Source organism: Buteo buteo, chromosome 24, assembly GCF_964188355.1.
Source record: "Buteo buteo chromosome 24, bButBut1.hap1.1, whole genome shotgun sequence".
NCBI classification, from domain to species: domain Eukaryota; kingdom Metazoa; phylum Chordata; class Aves; order Accipitriformes; family Accipitridae; genus Buteo; species Buteo buteo.
The window spans coordinates 21,752,862-21,770,881 of NC_134194.1; the positions used below are offsets into that span (position 1 = coordinate 21,752,862).

At 61.5% G+C, this 18,020-nt stretch overlaps 1 protein-coding gene across 2 annotated transcripts in view; it reads left to right on the forward strand.

Moving 5' to 3' along the window:
* The first annotated feature begins 15,698 nt into the window (after positions 1-15,698).
* CXXC5 (CXXC finger protein 5) overlaps positions 15,699-18,020 on the forward strand; it is a 39,707-nt gene continuing 37,385 nt past the window's right edge. Inside the window, exon 1 of one of the 2 annotated variants that reach the window (XM_075056668.1) lies at positions 15,699-15,803. The gene's annotated coding sequence lies outside the window, so the exon portion shown is untranslated. Of the gene's footprint in view, positions 15,804-15,963; positions 16,016-18,020 lie in introns of those variants that run through there. The other variant, XM_075056669.1, reaches the window with a different exon arrangement.

Sequence of the window (18,020 nt, forward strand, 5' to 3'; positions counted from 1 at the left end):
CCTAAGGGTGCAAGTGCCACCCACCGCCCACGGTTAAGTGGGTGCAGCAGCAACAGGTCTGCCGTCCCTGGGCTGCCAGGATGGGCTCAGCAGTACCCCACCGCCCTTAATTCCTTTGGGATTTTGGGAAGGGGACCGACCCGCGGAGCTAGAGGCTTCGCCTGGCTTTATCCCAGCGGTCCCCCCCAAGTGCCCGTGGCGCCGGTAGGGTGCCGTGGCTGTCGTGCAGCTGCAGGAGGATTGCCGGCTTGCGTTATTTCCGCGATAGCGCCGAAATATGTCCAAACACTGCCTCCATTATCTCCTCCTCGGTTCTCGGCGCAAGCGGGAGAGCGACCCGAGCATGTTTTGAAACGCAGCCTTTGCGCTAGGTACACAAACCGGCGACTTTAGCTTACCACGGAAACGCTCGCCGCTGACTTAATAGAGCAGCTTTTGATTGTGTGGGTAACGCTTTCGAAACCCTCCCGCTGCTCGCCTCAACCGCTTTACAACCGGCAACGCAAACAGTTGAAAAACAAGGCTGGCCAGAGCCTGATTTGAAATAAGCTCCTAATAAAAGTCCCACTGGAGGAGCTGCGCTTCAACTGTACGTTAAGATGAGAGCACCGGTGATGTGTTTTTCGAGGCATCCTTTGTGACAAAGCCGGGGAAGGAGGACTTTTGAGTATCTAATGCTGCCGCACTGAGAACTTCAGAGGATGGTTTTAAGGAGCAGTGAGTAGCTGGAGGGACAGGGACAGGGAGAAGTGTTGGGAGCAGCAGGAAAGGTGCGAATCTGGGGTCTCCCAGGATGGGTTCAGAGCTGTGGAGCACCTGTCCCCACCGATGGACCTCAACCCTGGGCTGGCATCACCCATCTCCTGCTGGGATGCCCCATGCCGCTCCCCGAGGCCAGCAGTGCCCCTCCAGTCCTGGGGGCAGGCTGGAGAGGCTGGCTTAGGTTGATTGCCTGTGAGGGACCATGCCAGCACTGCGGCAGCGCGGGGGGACCCCTATAGATCATACAGTCTATTGGGTAAGTGCTGTGTGCAACCAGTCTTCTCGGCGAGAAGGCAATGGGCGACAGCCAAAGCAGAGAGCGAGGGGGGCTGGCAGATCCCAAGGGTGGGTTGGAGCACCCCAGATGTGCCATCATCACATGTGGCCACGGCCAGGGGAGGTGAAGCCGGGACCTCGGGGTAGCTTTGGCAGGTGACTCAGTTTCCCTGCACCGATGCTGGCGGGGGGGGCCCGGCTGCCCCCGCCTGCTCACCGGCAGGCTGGTGGCAGTGGTGGCAGTGGTGGTGGCCGTTGGGCTGGCAGGCGGGCGGTTGCAGAGGCTTCCTGTTTCTGCAGGATCCGGCTGGCATTGTGCCGCACAGCGAGGGGGGCAGAGCCTCTTCTTGCACCTGCCCAGAGCATCTGCTAGGGAGAAAATCTCCATGGCAACTCTGCCGGTTCCTCCATCCCTGTTCCACGGGGGACAGGGGACTCTGTCTCTGCCTCCCCCCACGCAGCCAGGATGTCCCTACAGTGGGGACAGGCCACTGGTGCCCTTGGAGCTCGGCTTCTGGGAAAGGGAGGCTTTGCTGCGGGGAAGCCCCTTGCCATGGAAACCTGCTGATCCCTCCCTGTGGGGGCTCCAGGTCTCAGACCACCAGTGATGGGAGGTGAGATCTGGGATTCACCAAATTTAGGGGGTGGTTCCCCACTTTGCTCCCAGTTTCAGGGAGGGCAGATCATTTCCTGTCTTCCCTGACACATCCATCAGGACATGCCAAACCTCCCTGTGTCTCAGCTGGAGTTGAGACCTTTGCCCTTTCCAAAGTGTGTGTGTATAGAATTTTGGGGAAGCAACATGAGGTCCAACGGGGCCAGGGCTCCTGAGCCTGGAGCTAGCAGTGAGCCCGGCTACAGGGTGCAAAGTCCACACCGCTTGTTTGGGCATCCTGCCCTGGGACTCCTGATGGGGGGGTGCTGCCCGTCATGCAGAGCCCTGGCATCTCCCCCTCACCTCATACAGGTGCAGGGGAAGAAATGGGAGATGCTTTCTTAGGCGTGGAGGTCCTTTCGTGTCTGGTGTCCCTTTGGAAGCTGAGCAGTATGAGCACCCTCAGGCAGCTGCCATGAACCCTGAGCACCCATCGTCTTGCTCTGCCCTTGCTACAGGGGATCTCTGAGGAACCGTGTGTCCAGGCTCCATGAGCTGTGGGCCCTGGAAGGGGCCACGGAGGAGGTGGGAGGAGATGGTTTTCAGCCGAGGCTGGAGAGGAAAGGGAAGGAAATGAAACTGGAAGCAGCATTCATGAGGGCTACAGAGACTGTCCTCACGTCATCTGGCCCTGCCATTTATAAAGGCACAGATCCACCAAGGGAAATACTGGGTTTTTTTGAAGGCCTGGATTGACTCAGTGCCTTGCAAACCCTCTCCTGCATTCCTGAGTGACTAGGATGCTGGGGAATAACCCCAACGATCCAAAGGCCACCAGTCCCACCAGACTCTCTGGGCACCTGCCACCCCTGCAGCCCCAGCCTGGCTGGTGGTGGTGCCTTTTCTCCTAATTCCTGCGACAGCCGAGCCCCAGGGGATACCCTCTCCATCCCTTGCCTCCTTGCTGAGCCCCTTTCCCAAATCAGCTGCTGGAAACCCCCAGTCTGTGCATTTTTAAAAGGGGAAAGCAAATTGCCGTGCCAAGCAACTGAATGAGGGAAGCCCAGCCCTCACTCTGGATGAGGGTAGGACCATTTCTCAAATGCGGACAGATTGCCCCACTACAGCGGGATGTCTGAAGTTTTCATTTCTGCAGCAAGGATGCTGCCAGTCCCCATGAAGAGAGGCAGCTTCTGCCCCAGAGGGTTTGCAAAGGGAGGATAAGGAGTGGGACAACTAAAGGAAGTTAGTTTTATAAGGGTGGGAAACTGAGGCACGGGATGATTTAGGGACTCAGTCAAGCCATGTGTGACATGGTGGTAACTGATGTCAAATGCAGATGGCCCGAATCCCAGGCTCTTTTCTGAATTGCTGCTGAATTTTCCCAGAGGCAAAAAATAGCAATTTTTGATTGCCTCTGAAGCACCCGTTGAGGATGCTGAGCCCTCAGGAAGGGGGAGCAATTAGTGGAAAGGCTCCCAGGACACCAACGTGAGCATGAGGAGATGGTCTAGCTGGGGGGGGAGCGGGGGACAGAGATGATGTCCTCCTCAGGACCATATCAGAGAGGGGTATTTGGGATCATCTGTGAACTGGAGCGAGTGCCAGCATCCAGATCTCCGTGGAGCATCTGCTAGGGCACACAGTGGTCCCCTTCCAGGAGGTCATTCATGCCTGGAGAGCTCAGGGCAGCTTGTACAACCTGCTGGTGCCACGTGTAGATAGGGTCCTCACTGGGACGGTCTCTGTGCCCATCCCCAGACTGGCCCAGGAGTGTGCTGTGGCCAAAGCAGCACCGAAGCACCACTCCTGGGATGAGGACCCAGCTGTTCTGGGACCCATAAATCTGACCCCACAGCCAGGGCATTGCTTGAAGGAACCTGGTTTCCACCTCCAGGCAGCATTTGTCCCTTCCTGGGGACCTTGCTGGTGGGCTTGAGCCAGGTGCTGGGGACCAGGTGCCCCTTTTCCTGGCTGCTTGTGGGACACGTGTGTTCTCAGCCCGGCGTTGCCCCCGTCCCAGCTTACATGCCAGGTGGTGGAAGAGTTTGGCCTTTGCTGCGGGCAGAGTGAAGCACTTGTTGAGAACTGCCCATGTGTGAAGATAAAATGAAGGGAATGTCACGTCCGGGCGCTGCCGTCTCCAGGAGCGGCTGAGGGGGCCGGGACGCGTTGGAGGTCAGCGCTGCTGGTGCCCGAGCAGCACGAGGAGCTGCGATGGGCCGAGCCTGCCGGCTTCACCCCTCTCAGACATCATCTGTACGGTTCGTACAGAGCAAAAGGACCCCAGGACCTCCCCAGGGGTGTCTGAACCCCAAACCCTCCCGTTTGCCCCACTGTGGGCTGTGTCCCTCCTGTCTTGCTGTGCCTGGACTCCAGTGGAGGTCCCCAGCTGACTGTGGAGGGTCTCATCCTGACCAGGCGCTGGACTTTTCAAGCGGGTCTGAAGTGGAGAGGAATTGCTCTTGAAAGCAAAAGGTGTCATGAGCTAGTCCACGGTCGGGTGGCTGGTGTACCTGCCCTGAGCTGTGCCAGTGCTCCTGGCCGGGAGGAGCTCGGATGCTTGGGACCTAGGCAAGGGCTGGACAAAATGTGCTCATCACCCCGATTCGGACCAGAATCTGCTATTTTAATCGCTGTGACCTAATGTTCTGTAGGTGCCTTTGAAAATAGCTGGAGGGCGGTTGCAGGGGCTGGGTTTCAGCAGGGCTCCCGAACCGGGGCCGTGACGGAGCAGCACCACAGTCCAGCAAACAGGGCAGTTCGACAGAGAAACCCTGAGGAGCTGAAACTGCTGAATGTGGAGAGAGGGAAAATGTTTGATCCAGATAATGCCAGAGCACCGGGTCGCTGCAGAACGTGAGAACAGGAAAAGATGGCAGAGTCCAAGGGAACGATGCTGAAGTCATCTGTATTAAAAATGGCACCAAAATCAGCCTTTTCCTGTGAAATAGTTTGGCTGGAATGAAATTGTTTTTCCTGATGGCAGCCAGCTCCTTTAGGGGTTAACTGCAGCCCTGTCTAGAGAACTGTAAAAGGTGTTTCCGAAATATTTCCACTGCCCCGTTGTTTTTATGGCCAGGAAAGGCAGGGCAGGCCTGCCTGGGCAGGAGGGGGCTGCCGGCTGGCCATGCAGATGGAAACCAGGTTCAGGAGAGCAAGTGGGAATTTCAGGCTGGGCATTGGGAAAGTCACCCAGCAGTGGGGGTGGATACAGGAACGGACCTTGCCCCATCGATGCACCCCAGATGCCATAAGGGTGACAAATGGTCCTCCCTGGCTTGGGGAACAGTGTGAGGCTGCTCAGACGGAGGTGTTGGGGTCAGGTCTGGCCAGTCGCTTTCAACTACGGTTATTGAGGGTCTGGAGAGCCTGTGGGTGGGGTTGGGTTTTTTTGGCGATTGTGGAGTCACATTCAGCCAGCCTAATTCTCCTGCCCTTGCCTGGTGTTGATGGCTGAGACTTTCATGAGTCTCACACAAGGGAGAGGATGGAGAGGTACAACACCCTGCTGATGGTGGATGTCAAGGTCAAAGTGGGTAGAGACACAGAGGTTTGCAGATCTGAAGGCCACAGGAGATGCTGTGATCCTGCCCGGATGCTCTCCTCCATGTGCCCTCGGCTATTTGACTTCATCGGTGTGCCCTTGGTCAGGCTTGGACACATGCGGGAGGCAAAGTCCTGAGGGATACAGAGGGTGCTGGCCATTGGCATGCTGGACACCCCAGAACTCACCCCAAAAAGCACATTGCAGACAGCATGACTAGCAGGCGAGCTTTGCTCTGGCCCATGCCGAGCATCCAGGAGGTTCCCTCCTGCCTGATCCCTCCTTTCAGCCACCTCCAGCACTGATGCTTGTGTTGTGCTTGCTCCCTCCCGCTCTCCTGCGCAAGCCTTGGCTGCCCCTCTTCCCCGTGCTTTCAGGCCAGAGAGGTTTCCAAGTGCTTTATGCTTAAGCTCAGGCCCAGAAATTTGTGTCCAGGCTGCGGCAATGAAGCAGCAGCCAAGTCTGATTTGGGCAAAAAGTATATTGAATTCCCTGACCTGTGCAGTACAGGACGTGAAATGGGAAGGCGGCCGAGGAGTCACCTCTCCAAAGCATCTCTGTGTTTGCAAGGGCGTCCCCAGGGAGCCCAGCTGGGATGGTGGCTGGGTGGGGGGGCGTGTGTGGGCTCCGGGCTGCACTGAGGGGCATCCTGGGGTTAAGGATAAATGAAGGAAAGACGTGACATTTTGTGATGGGAGTTCTGCAGATGTGTGGCTCATGGCCGGGGGTCGGCTTGCAACCATGTGCGCGGGTGGCTGGCAGAAGCAGGCACTCAGTGGCCAGGCTCACCCGGCCAAGTTGAGGGGAATTTTTATTTTCGCTCTGTGCCTTTTCTCGCTCTCAGAAGTAATGAAATGCAGGAGCCAGCATTAATGCACCATTAAGACTGCAAATTTCAGCACGCAGCCATCAGGAAATGCAAATACTCGGGTCTACCATCAGCTCTACCTCTGCTGTGACAGCGGAGGAGAGGGCTGGCACGTGGCTGACCTTTGCTACTGTGATGAAATCCCCGGTGATGCTCAGCTTCTGGCTCTTGCCTCCCTCCCCTAACTCTTTGTCTTCCCCCACCTATGCCTGGGATCCCCCCTCTGCCAGCCCTCGGGGGCACAGGGCAGAAGGGGGTGGCACAAGGCAGTAGTTGAGCTCATCCGTGCTCATCCGTGGAGGGTCTCCCTTGCTTCGGGACCCTGTGGCTTGGGATGCTCCTGGGGGCCTGGGGTTCCCAGGGGAGTGGGATGGGGGGAGGCAAGCTGTGCTGTGGGTCCTTCAGCTGTGCAGGGATGTGTCCATCCTCAGGCCACCAAGGGTGACAGCCTGAGGAAGAAAAAGAGAAGGGCTGTCAGCGGAGGAGGCTGCAGGAGCCTTTTCTGCAGCCAGTGAGCACCGCCTGTTCTACCTCGCGATTGTACTGTGCTTCGCTGGCAGGGACCTGCTTTTCCATAAATTTGGGTGGAAGGGAGAGTTTGGCAGAGCCCTGGGCTGCAGGGAAGGATTTACGGCTGCTCTGGCTGCTCTGTGTTCTCCTTGCAGGGCTGGGGCTCCTACATAAATGCCCCGCGGGAGGAGGAGGTGGAGGAGGGAGCCCGTGCTGGCATCCATCTGGGGAACGGGGTCCCAGCCAGCACCAGATCAGGGGACGAAGGGGCTGGAGGAGCCAGGATGAGGAGGGACATCCTTGGTCCACCTGCGGGTCTGCAGCAACGGTGGGGCTGGGAGCTCCAGGGCAGTGTTGGGACCCCCATGCTGGGCTGGAGGTGGGTAATGCTGCCCAGCATGGGCACAGCTTGACACCAAGTCTCCCAGCAACGGGGAACTGGTGGGAAGACACCTCGTCCACCTCCGGGAAGCCGTTGAAATCTCCCGCATGGCCTGGCCATGTGCTGTGGGCCTCCGAAATACCTGGAGCACCTCATCCCCTGGAGCACCTCGGGCAAGGCCACTGGCCTCTGTGGGTCCCAGTGGCGAGCACTGTCCTCCCTGCCCAGCTGGCAGCCCAGCGGGTCATCCCAGGAGCTCCCCCCGGCTCGGGTGGTGCACGTCAGCGCATCCCTCCTGGAACACATTGAGCCCAGGAAGCATCTGGGGCCAGGACATGTGGGGGAAAACAATCTCTGATAGCTCCAGCTTGCTCTGGGCTATTAGAGGGGACGAGTTGTGCTGCCCTAGACTGCTGGGAAAGGATGTTTTCCCTCTTTCCATCCAGAGTTTAAGTTTTCCAGGCAGCCTTGGGATGCCAGGAACAGTGCTGGAGCTTTCCCGGTGGAGCCTCGTGGCTCTTTATTCTTCCCGTCTCTCTTGCCCACTCTCTTTAACTTGAAACAAGAGTCGCCTGAGGAGGGAGACGCATCTCAAATGTCCCTCCTCTCTCCTTTGTGGCAAGCGCAAAATAGGTATCGGCCATGTTATATTTCCAGATGGAAACGTGAGGCCTGAGGATGGATAAAGAGTTTTCCAAGGCTTTGGAGCAAGGTGTGGACAGCGCTGAGAATAGCATCGCGAAATCTCAACTGCCAAGCCCTTAGCCTAACCAGAAGGTTATTCTTCTTCCCTTATGCTCATACATATCCATTAGGATGAGACCATATGTGTGAGATGTAGATGAATTTCTTTCCTCTTGACAAGTCCAGTTGGTCTTCCTAGGTAAGGAGATGGTGGTCTGTTCCCATCCAACTCTAGGCTGGCTCTTTGCCGTGATTTCTTGGGTTGTGTTTGCCCCGGAAGAAATGGAGCTACAAGTTGGAGCTTCAGGCCTAGCTCTTCTCCGCCTGCTGGGGCTTTCAATACCAGACATTCCTGGGGGGCTGCAGAGGTCCCCCCTGAGCATGGGGTGTGGGTGAGTGCAGGGAAGCCTTCAGCGGAGGAGAGCAGCAAGGTGGGATGGGGTGGTGGGGAGGAGCAGCTGGCTGGGAGCACTGGGAGCCTGTCTGGCCCGTTCCCAGTAAGGACCAGTGCTCCCAGCCAGGTCACGGAGAGCTTCCTGGTGAAGAGACAGCTTCTCTGACAGCAGGAGAGTGGGTGAGCGTTGGTTCCTGCTTTTCAGGTGGCTACACAGGGTGTCTCCCAGAAGACCTTGATGGGACCCTTGCACATCTCAGCTCGCCCAGGAATTTGGTGCTGTCCTTGTAGTCGAACTCTGATGTTGAACGGTCCCTTGAAGATGAAGCCAGGAGAGATATCTTGGAGGTTTCTTAGGTGGTTAAGAATGTGATGTGAGACATGCAGTTATTGCTAAGCCCCTAAGCTTCCTTTCTGGAGTAAGAGTCATCTGGACATAATGGGTCCTTTTGACATCTTCCAATCCATTACAGGCTGCAGATCAGTGCAGAAGTGGCATCAGCCTGGATGATGGATGGTGTTTCGGTGATCAAGGGGGGACAGCTTCCTATACCCATAGAGTCAGATCTGTCAGCTTCTTTCAATAGCATTGATCACACATTGCTGCTGACGTCTTTTACGGGCAGTAAATGGGAGCAGAGAGGAGTGCGGTGGGTTTGGGCATTGCTCCAGCATGTAAGAGCCAGGGGGTGTTTGCTCCTCAGGTCTAAGATGGTGGAGCTGGCCAAAGGAGCCCAACCCAAGCAGAGAAGGTAGCGTTTGAGAGTCCTTTCTGCAAGAAAGGCAGTGCACGGCTCACGTCCACGGCCCTTCTGTCAATGGTGTCTCGGTCAAGGCTCAGCTGCAGCAGCATTGCTGGGAAGAGGGGATGTGAAATGGGGAGGAATGTGTCCAGGCAGGATCTCACAGCGGAGGGACCCACTGCATGCGTTTTCTCAGAGGCCTCATGACTGTGGGCAGTGACAGAGCATCCTTTGTCTGGCAGAGCGTCTCAGCCTCACTCAGACTTTCTTGCTTCCAGACAAGGTGCAGCCTGGGCGTTCAGCAGGGTGACCCAACCTGCCTCTGCAGGGATGTGACGGACGATGGGGATTTTCACGGAGAGCCTCACAACCCTTAGGGTTAAACCGTGCTCTGAGGTTACCATGCTTCTGGGGCTCCTGAGAGATTAACTTCTTCAGAGCAACCCCCCAGGTTGGTGTCCTCGCTGGCAAGTGGCTCTGCTCCCAGGGCTCCTGGTGGGCCAGCTCCTCCAAACTGGGCCCTGCCGTGGTGCAAAGGGTTCCCTGTAGAATGGGTTTGGTCCCCTGCATAGGCAATCCAGACGTCATCTCCTTCTCCTGTGCCCATGGACATAGCTGGCTGCTGGCCCATGTACACTAACGTGTCTGGAGGGATGCTGCCGTGAACCAGGTCTTATGCTACAAGCTCCAGGCCATTGCTTCTCTGTGGTCTTCAATAAAGCACTAACATGCTCAGATAAGACTCGCCATCATCCCCAGGAACCCAGATTCCTGCTGCCTGCTGAGAAGGTGTATGGGTAATATCAGGGGTGCAGGCAGCATGGAGGTTGGTGTGCTGGGCAGGTGATGTCCTGGCCATGCCAGTGAGGAGGAGGCCAGCACAGTTTTGGTGGTTGCTTCTCCACGGCTCCTGATTCAAGCATGCCCAAATTAGCTCTTGCCATAAGTAACTTCTGATATTTCCCAGGGAAATCATTTAACTTGCACGTCTTTTTTTAAAATCGCGGTTGCCCTGACCCATTTATGTTTGCTTGTTTGGGTGGACGGCTGCTGCAGACAGAAGCGGTTTGGAAAGCCCCATCTGGCCCCGCAGTCCTGGCAGTGGGGGCTTGTGAGGAGGGACCATGTCAAGCAGGTGTCCTCTCATCCCAGGGACCGGGTCTGAAGGATCCTGTCCCACCACGGGACTGATGCTGGATCCGAGATGGTGACACAGGGCTGGCCAGGAGATGAAACATGGGAGGACACAAGTGGACCGGGAATAATTTCCCCCCTGAGTCTGGCTTGCTCTGCATTTCAGCTCCCACCTGAAGGGCAATCACCCCGGTCTGAGAACGGGAGTTTTCATGCTGCTAGTGTCTTTCCCAGACCTGGCTGCTGAGCAGCAGTTTGGGGTGAGCCAAAAATCTGCAGGCGCTAGGAAAGGTCCCTTGTTATTGTGACCCAGGACCAGTGTCCCCTGCCTGGCCGTGCATCATGGCACTTGCCTGTCCCTCTCTCGTTGGCAGGACTCGAGCACTGCTTCTGTAACCCCCCAGCACAGACGTAGGCAGTGGGAGCCACCAGGAAGGGATCCGAGCTGCACCGACGTGCCCCAGCCCCGCGGCTGCCTGCCCTGCCTGCGCAGGCAGATGGCTTTTGCAGGGCGCTCCGGATGTTGGAGCGAGGCTATTTTGGACCACGTGGGCGTCTGAATTCCAGGCGAATCCCCGGCTCAAAAAAAAAATAAAAAAACCCCAATGCCTGCCAGGGTCCCCGGAGGTGGAAATGCTGCAGCTCGAGTGTCCTCGTGGCTCTCCTGCCGCCTGGCACGTAGGCGTGCCTGCAGCTACGCCTGCTCACCCAGCAGCCCACACGGTCCTCGGCCCCGTGGCAGAGACCCGTCGCGCCCGCTCGCCCTTTTCCCGGCAAAGGCTGCGTGTGCGGGGCGCCCGGATGGCCCTGGTGTCCCTTGGCACCACGTGAGCAGCTCCTCGGCCCCCAGAGAAGGCCGATTTGGGTGGGCATCTTGCCTTGCCTCCTTGCTGCGGGCTGGGGGATGCTCGCCAGCCCCCACGGCTCTCCGTGCCTCGCTCCCCCCCTCGCTCCGCCGCGCCGGGGTGGGAGAGGGCAGAGGGAAAACGGCTTCCTGCCCTTCTCCCAACCGCCGGCGCGGCGTCTGTTTGCTTTGAGGCCCGGGTCCCTCCTGCCAGGACATTCCCGGGCAGCGGCTGCTGCCGTTTGCAGAGGAGCTTGGGGGACAGCCCGGACCGTGGCCCCCCCAGCTGCAAAGGCCAGTGCCACATGCCTGCCCTTGCACCCGTGTCCCCCTCCCTGAGCGCCCCGAGGACCCAGGCTGGGCTCCCACGAGGGACGCGAACCAGCCAGCAACCCCGTGGGCAGCGGGGGCTCGTGTGTCCCCCCCCGCCCAGCCCTTTCCAGGAAAGGGTGGCCGGGCTCTGCGCCGCTGAGCGGCTGCGGCACGTCCCCGGGAAGCGGGGCCAGTGTGAGCCGCTGCGGCCAGCGCCCGCCATGTGGGAGACAGCTGGGGTTAAAAATTAACACAGACAGAGCCTCAATTAATGGGCGGCAGGGACTGGTGGAGGGTTACGTGTGGCTCGGGGCACCCCCTTCTTGGGACTCAAAGCTTTTGCAGCCGGGAAGGTGGGAACTCCCGTGGTCCCCCCAACCAGGGGACGAGGAGGTGTTGTGTCCCCTGGGCTTGGCTGGGCACAGGCAGAGCCCTACGCCCCCGGGGCAGCCGGCCGAGCATGATGGTGGGTCACTCTGACCCCAAGTGCAGTGGGCATGCTCTTAGAGGTTGGCACCCAAAAAAATGCCAGCTGCTCGAGCTCCAATTTCTGACACCATCAGGGCCCAGGGAGCAAACTGTTTTTTAAAAAAAATAAGGGGTTTGTGCCAGCCTGACCCCAGTTTGCTGAGGCGGGGGGTCTCCCAGCACAGCATCCGCAGGAGGTTGTCCAGCTTCCCAGTGCTAGGTCCCAGCAGGTTCCCCCACCCCAGTAGCTGAAGAAATCCAGCCCCCTCCCTGAAATCAGGGATGTCACCTAGGCCTGGGGCTCCCGGCACAGTGTCTGGCCGGATTTGGGTCCCCTGCACCAGAAGACGCCCTGCACCCGGTGCGGAGGAGGTGGCAAGCAACTGCCAGCTCTGTAACCCACTTGGATGGCAGCGGCCGGGCTGGGGGGGGGTGTGTGTTCAGGTTGGGGTTGGGTATTTTGGAGCGTGTTTGTGCTCCGGAGGCTGTTGGGACGCGTCTCCCGCTCACGCAGCCTTGGCAGCCCTCCAGCTGCTATCCCATAGTGCCCTGCTGCCACCCGGGGGGGCCATGAACCTGCGTGACCCCCCCCACCGCTGCAGGGTCAGGCTGCCCAGCATCACCTCCACGTCCCGTGTCCCCCACCCAAGTTATTCCCGGCCCTGTGCCTCTGCCTGGAGCCGGGCAGGGGTCCGGGTTCGCTCCCTGGCTGCGGAGGAGGCAGCACAGACCCCGCTGCAGGAGCCTCCTGCCCGACATGGCGGGGAAGATTTTGGCACCGGTTCTGGCAGGCAGAGACCTGAGGCAGCGCTGCTGTCTGCAGGTGGGCTTTCCACCCTGTCCCCTTGCTATCCGTCCCTGGCCCCTGTGCCTTCCATCCCTGGCCCCTGTGGCCTCCATCCCCCATCTACCTTGCCCTCTATCCTGCCCCCCTTGCCTTCCACCCCTGTCCCAGCCACGCTCCAGCCCCCTATTCCCCTCGCCCTCCATTCCTGTCCCCCTTGCCTTCCATCCCCATCCCTGTCATCCTCCAACCCTGTCCCCCTCACCCTCCATCCCCGTCCCCGTCATCTTCCATCCCCTGCCCTGTCATCCTCCATCCCTGTCCCATTTGCCCTCCATCCTCATCCTTGTCATCCTCCATCCCCAGCCCCCTCACTCTCCATCCCTGTCCCCTTTGCTCTCCATCCCTGTCCCCCTGTACCCCACAGCCCCCAGCATGCCAAGGATAAGGGTCCAGTAGCAGGACAGAGGCTTACAGGCTGCATCCCCAGGAGGATGCCCTTGTCCCCGTGCCGTGGGGATGTGCCAGTTTGGGGGCACTGGGGGACCACGTCCTCACCAGGGTGGAGCACTGGGTGTCGGGCAGTGGGAACCAACTCGGGGACGCTGGGGAGCCTGGAGATTTGCTGGGCAGCGCTGGGCTGGAGCCCCAGCTTTGCTGCTGTCACTGTGAGCGAGTCCCTGCTTGGCTCCGTGCCTCAGTTTCCCCTCTCTTAGAGAGACTTCAGCCCTCAGTAAAGGCAATTTTCATTCACATGAGTTTTCCACCTATGCTGAGCACTGAAATCCTGCTGCGGCCGGGAGACGACATTCGGTGGGTGGCAAACTCCAGGTGCAATCGCTGGAGGCCCTGCCTTCGCAAGGGGGACGGCAGTATCCTGCAGCTCATGGTGGCATCAGGGGCGTCGGGGCACATTTGAGTCCTTAAAAATAGCAAAAAAAGGGCAAATGAAACTCCCTGGGTGAAGCCCGCCCAGGTGAGGAGATGTCGTAAGCCGGGCGGTGTTGCCGGCGTCACTGCGGCCGGGCTGTGGCGGCTGGGTTGCGGTGCTGGTGGGATGCTGTCCCCTCTCCCGCGTCACTGGTGCCACCCGCATCCCACGCACCTGGCACAAGGCTCTTCCTGCCGCCTCTTTTTTTGGGGGCGAGAGGCTGAACGGCACAGGCAGGCAGGCGAGGAGCGTGCTGGAGAGGGCGAGCAGAGGAGCTGAGGGTGACGAGCCAGGGCCGGTGGTGATGCCAGCCGGGGACCGGGCACAAGGGGTGCCCAGGAGGACGGGGCAGTGCCTCCCCCCCCCTCACTGCCAGCCGGGAGGGAGATTTTTGGGAAGCCAGAGCATCGTTACAGCGCCCGTGTTTGAAAATCCCAGTCGCTAAATATGCGAAAGGCGCATAATTAACGAGACGTGGATCAAATACAAACAGCGCATCCGTGCTGCTCGCCCCCCCCCCGCCCCATCTTACATTTTTTGTTTCATTTCGAGGCAGGAGCGGGGTGGGAAGCGATTTCGCATTCCTGCGAAAAAAAAAAAAATCAACGGCAACACAAACCCAGTTTCATTTTTGTCAGGGTTTCTGCTTTTGGGAGGTTTTGGGTATTTTGCTGGCAACCAAAAAGGCTGCAGGAATTGGGGGTGGTGGGGTTTTTTTTGGGCTGTTTGTCCCTGGAAAGCTGCTTTCAGCTGAGGAGTGGGGGTTTAATGAATTTTTTAACCTTCCAATTTTTTGGTGCCCACCCCTCAAAAGGGAAAAAAGAAATCTCAAAATCTCCCCCCCAAGGAGCCAAAAAAAATCCTGCCAAAAAGTTGAGCAGAAAACTTCTGTGCCAGGCATTCCCCCTGCCCCCCCGCTGGGGCCAAACCTCGGGGGGGGGGGGGTGGGATTTGTCCCCTCCCTCCGCGTGACTTATCGGGACCATCGATTATTTGCTGTTTATTCAGGGGGATTTCAACCAATGTTGCACCTTGGGGACCGGCGAGGTCCCTCCCGGTGGCGGCGGCAGGCTCGGGGCTCAGGGGCTCCATCGCTGGGGTTCCCCACCCCCGGACCGAAGTGATGATCCCTGTGGATCCAGGTGCGGTGGTGGAGTGGGGGGGCTCTGCACCCCAGGGCTTCCCCCCTCTGTACCTCGGGCACCCGGGGGTGACCCTGGCTCCTGTGCCCCGCTGGCAGCTGCACCCCACGGCGGGGATAGAGGGATGGGGCACCCCACAGGGGACACAGAGGGATGGGGTGCATGTGGGGGGACGCCCCACAGGGGGGGACAGAGGGATGGGGCACATGCTGGGGGGCACTCCCTGGGGGGGGGAGAGACGAGGCACCCTGCGGAAGGGGCAGAGGGATAGGGAACACTCTGGGGTCACCCCACAGGGGGGAACCCCCAAAAGGGATGGGGGCCACCTGCCAAGGTGAAGCTTTATGGGGTGGAGGAGCATCCTGGGGTGACACTCGCGGGAGCACATGGATGGTGGGGCGCAGGGTGACACCCCTGGGGCTGGACGGGGGACTGGCCACGTGGCGAGTGGGGCGGGGGGGGGCACAGGGATGCACATGGGGGTGTCACCCTGTGGGGCAGAGCGGGGTGGGGGGAGGCACAGCAGGCTGACACCCCACAGGGGGGATGGGGAGGGACAGTGGGGTGACACGCCATTGGGGATGGGCGTGGACTGGGGGGACACGGCGGGGTGAGATGCGTGGGGTCGGGTGGGACATGGCAGAGAGGGCACAGCAGGGTGAAACCCACGGGGACGGGTGGGATGTGGGGTGCACAGTGGGGTGAAACCCGTGGGGGACAGGTGGGGCACGGGGTGTACAAAGGGGGTGACACCCGTGGGGGCGGATGGGACATGGCGAGCACACTGCAGTGACACCCCTGGGGGTGGATGGGATATGGGGGGGCACAGTGGGACGGCATCCTATGAGGGTGGGTGGGACATAGGGTGCACAGCGGGGTGACACCCGTGGGGGCGGATGGGACACGGGACGGGGGGGGGAGGCATGCTGTGATGATACTCGTGGGGGTGGCTGGGACACGGGGGGGGACACATCACACCACAGCGACACCCGTGGGGGGTGGAGGGCCCATGGGGGGCACGGCGGGGTGACACCGGTGGGGGGCAGACGGGACTCGGGGGGGGCACAGCCCGGTAACCCCCGTGGGGGCGGACGGCCCATGGCGGGGCACAGCAGGGTGACACCCGTGGGGGCGACGGAGACACGGGGCAGGGGGGCGTGGGGGGGTAGCGGTGTACACCGCCATGGGGGTCGGGCGAGCCGCGGGGGGGGGTGGTGGGGGGCGGGCGGCGCGCGCGTGGGGCGGCGGGGGGCGCGCGCGGCGCGGCTCGGCGCGGCACGGCACGGCACGGCGCGGCGCGGCTGGGCGCGCGGGGCGGTCCGGTCCGGTCCGGGTTTTGCCGGCAGCCGCGGGCAGCGGCGGCGGCGGCAGCGCCGTGCAGCGCGATTCGGGGGCTGTGCACTCCCAGAGCGAGCGGCGATGTGGAGGTGGGTGTGCGGCGGCGGCGAGGCACCGTGCCCGCCTCGGCTCCCCTCTCGCCGGGCCCCCCCCCCCCCCGCCCCTTCCCCGGCGCCGGGCAGGTGCTGACCCCCCCCCCCCGCGCCCCGCTCCCTTTCTTGCTCCCCCCCCCCAGCTCCCCGGGCAGCCCCCGCCGCTCCCGGCAGCGCTGCCCGCAGCGGCGGCGGCTCCCGGACCGGCGGTAGGTGCCGGCCCCCGTCCCCGGGGCCGCTCCGGCGGGCGGCGGCGGAGTTGGGGTGGGGGGGTTGGTGGGGGGTGGTGGAGAAAGGGGAGTGGGGCGGGGGAGAAGAAAAAGTTTGGCGGGGGGCGACTGCGGCTCGCCCCGCTCCGCCCGGCGCCGTTACCGGGCTGCCCGCGGCGGCGGCGGCGGGGCGCGGAGCTGGCCGCCTGCCCGCCTGCCCGCGCCGGGGCCCGGCCGGTGCTGCCTGCGCGGCGCCCGAGCGGCCCCGCCGCTTCCCGGGGGGGTGCGGCGGGGTAACGAGCAAAGTTTTTCTCGGTGCGGCTGAACCCCCCCCTTCTGTGTGTCCCCCCCCCGTCGCCTTTCCCCGGTCCCCCGCACCCCGGCGGGGGATGCGCTGGGAGCCGGGAGGGGGGGGGTGGGATGGGGGCGAGCCTCCCCCGCCCCGGGCCGCCGCGGCATCGCCCGGTGGTTTCCCGGGTGACAATGGTGGCGGCGGGGCCGGGGGGCGGCGGGGGCGGCCGCTCCGGCAGCGCCGCGGCGCCGGGGGGAGGCGGCGCGCCCCGGGCAGCGGGCAGCGCGCGGGGCCGGCCGCTGCCACCCGCGGCGGATCTCGCGTGGGGGGGTGGGGGGTAGGGAGGTGGGGGGGGCAGCCTCCCCCCCCCCCCCCCCCCGCCCGTGCTTTGCAGCGGCCCCTCCGCGCCGGGGTTCCCCGCCTGGGTTGCTGTCGCCTCCCCCGCGGGTGCGCCGGGTTTCGGCGGCAGTTTGGCTCCTCCACCGGTGACCGGCAGCGGGGTGGCCGTGGGAGCGGCGCCGCTCGCCATCGCCCAGCCATGTGCAACAACTAACCCAACTTTATTATCCTTCCCCCTCTCCCCTCCAAGTAATTCTCCCCCCCCGCCCCCGCCTCGCCGTCAGATGGGATTCCCAAACCTCCCGCTCCCCCCTACCTCTGGCGGGGAGGGCACCCAATGCACCCCGACGCCCAAAGAGCCAGCGGCCACCGTGTAATATCCCCTGTACGCGCCCGGCGTGGGTGCTGCCAGCCCCAAAGCCATCGTGGGGTTTAGTGAATTGTGCCTGAACCCTGGGATTATGGCACCAAACTCTGCTGAATCGCAGCCCCACGGGCCCCGTGGTGTTGTTTTTTTTTTCCCCTCTTATTTTATTTTTATTATTACTATTTTTTTTTTTCACCGCATCCCGCAACCGGCGACGTCCTATTTGCGGGCCCGTGTTTGCTTTGGGTCGGTTTATTCTTTGCTGGGATGATTGATTGGGGAGAGAAGGAGGAGGGGGGGTGGGTGGGATAGGGATGGGGGGGGGGCAAAGCGCCGCCGCCCGCCCCGCTCCACGTCCCACGCATAAACAAAGCTGCGCACACATCCTGCGATAACGGATCACATGTGTGCGCCGTGCCGTCGCCCCTGACCCCGGCCTGGCAACCTTTACCCCCCGCCACCCACTGCCTGCAAACGACCCCGGGAAGGGAAGGGGGGGGTCTGAGGGGGGGGGAGCTGACGTACTGCAGGGATGGGGGGGTTAGAGGTAGGATTTGGGGAAGGGGGGGGATGCACAAGCCCGGCTACCTGGGGCGCGGGGCCGGAGCCGGCGGAAGTTTTGTTTCTCTGGAAACGGGCCCTTGCTGTGTCAGCAGCCCCTTTGTGCCGCTTTGTCCGTCCCCCCCCCCAGGCCCTCTCGCCCGGCGGCGGGGCCGCACCTGGGGCTGCAGAGGGATGGACCCCCCCACCGCTCCCTGGTCCCTCGCCGCTCCCCGGGGAGCTGCGTTGCATCCCCCTCCCCGGGAGGGCAGCGAGGCTGAGACGAGGAGGGGTTGGATGGGAAGGTGGGGGGGGGGCAGGTGGTGACCCCCCCAAAGGTACCGCTCGGCGGGAGCGCTTGTAGGCATGGAAACCCTTCTCCGTCCGTCCGTCCGTCTGTCTCTTCTTAAAATTTCTATCCGGAAAAGCTTTGCAGAACCATCTTCTCTAGCAGCACCTCCCTGTTC